This window comes from Rhagoletis pomonella, unplaced genomic scaffold (assembly GCF_013731165.1).
Source record: "Rhagoletis pomonella isolate Grant_MI unplaced genomic scaffold, Rhpom_1.0 Rhpom_scaffold_00001, whole genome shotgun sequence".
Classification (NCBI taxonomy): Eukaryota; Metazoa; Arthropoda; class Insecta; order Diptera; family Tephritidae; genus Rhagoletis; species Rhagoletis pomonella.
In genome coordinates, this window is record NW_023458555.1 from 104,395,900 (window position 1) to 104,397,886 (window position 1,987).

Here is a 1,987-nt window from a genome sequence, read left to right on the forward strand (position 1 = left end):
CGCTTAATCGATTTCTCTTTTCATTCTGATCATTTATGTATACATTTGTCTATATCTATCTCGATTCGTTTTGCCTGTTACAAACAACCGTTATGTGAACAAAGTTATAATACCCTTGTGCACAAGTGCGCTCGGGTATAAAAAGGAAAATTTAAAATAATGTTACACAATTTAGAACAACATTGAAAAAATTATTATATAATTATATTATATATATAGCATAATTTGCAGTAGTCAATGAAATAAAAAAAATAACATTGTAGAATAGCCAAAAATTGGAAAATGTGGTACAATATCAAAGTTGTGGTATCAAATTCATAAAGGGTATTTCCACGATGCCTGAATTGCGCAATTTCGTCATTATCCTCAATTTCAGCTGAAATCGCGATACAATTCCCAATTTGACCATATAAAAAAATATCACGTGAAATTGCGAATACAACTCTGAAAATTGTTTATTGTGATTTATTCATGAGCAAAAAGAAGAAAAACCAAACGTCAATAACAAATAAACAAAAACAAACCGAGCCTACAGTCACAATAGCACTTTAATACTTGTACAATACTAATTGCCGATGTCAGTCGGTAGTTGGCACGCTATAGGGGTTTCCTTTGTTCATGAATTATGAGGTCAAAAATGTATACAGAATTAGGTACGAGTTCGTAACGTGAGCACAACATTTTTTTTATACAATTACGATATTTTAAAAGCCCTATCCGTTAATAAGTAGGTAATCTATTACTAATTTTTTACAGTAAAATATTTACTATTGAAGTAATAAATAAATACAATTTTTTCCAAGTAATTTACATCAAATTAAATTTTTTCATTCTAAATGTAGTGAATATACTTACATAAATTCAAATATAAAAGCCGAAAACCATATTGTGATCGTATTGGGATTCGATTTTGAAACCGCGTTACGCGCTACTACGCATACCGTAACTATAAACTGTTGAAAATTATATAAAGTCGTCACAACCAACAAAATCTTACACGTGTGCGTCATCGTGCACTTTAGATGGCATCCAAAATCTAAATCTTTAACATAAAATGTATTCCTCAGTTCTTATACATATATATTTATATACGAGTATATATCTTTACTACTAAATACAACATCAAGAAAACATTATTTCTTTATAAAAAAATTTAAGTACACTATTTTCCCCAATAGATTATTATGTCCAAAATAATATCAGAAAACACTTAAATATTTAACTATAAAAATAAAAAGTTACAAATAACATCTTTTTCAAAACTTTTGTTTCGTATTGACAGCCGCTAAATATTTATGCCGCTTTTTTTAGTTTCCATGATTTTATGAAATCATTCACGAATTCTTACTCAATTCTGCAATATAAACCACACAATTCGTACATGAACGAAGCCGTTAAAGCGCGCCATCTGTGGCATCACCATAATAACACTTAATTTCAAAATACTGTGCTATTGTGACTTCAAGCTTAAACATAACTGTAATCCAAATAATAGGAATTTCAATAATAAGAATTGTAGCAGGCTGCGCTCTCAGTTAAAAATATTCATTTTCCTCTTACGATAAAAGCTGAGAAATATATTTATCGCGTAAATTGTAGATACGGTAAGTACATTCTTATGTATACTGGTATTATGGTATTTTTTGTAAATTTCGCATCACAATCTTATTTGCAACCCATATTGTTTCTGGCTACCCTGTCGGAAAAATATTCGAAAATTCCTTTTATGTGAACTGCTAAGCAATACATTTATTACGAGTATTATTGGTGTGGTAAGCATATTGGTGTTTGGTATTATGGTGTTTTTGGTGATTTTCAATTCAACATTTCATTTACAGAAACATTTTTATACCCGAGCGCACTTGTGCACAAGGGTATTATAACTTTGTTCACATAACGGTTGTTTGTAACAGGCAAAACGAATCGAGATAGATATAGAAAAATGTATACATAAATGATCAGAATGAAAAGAGAAATCGATTAAGCG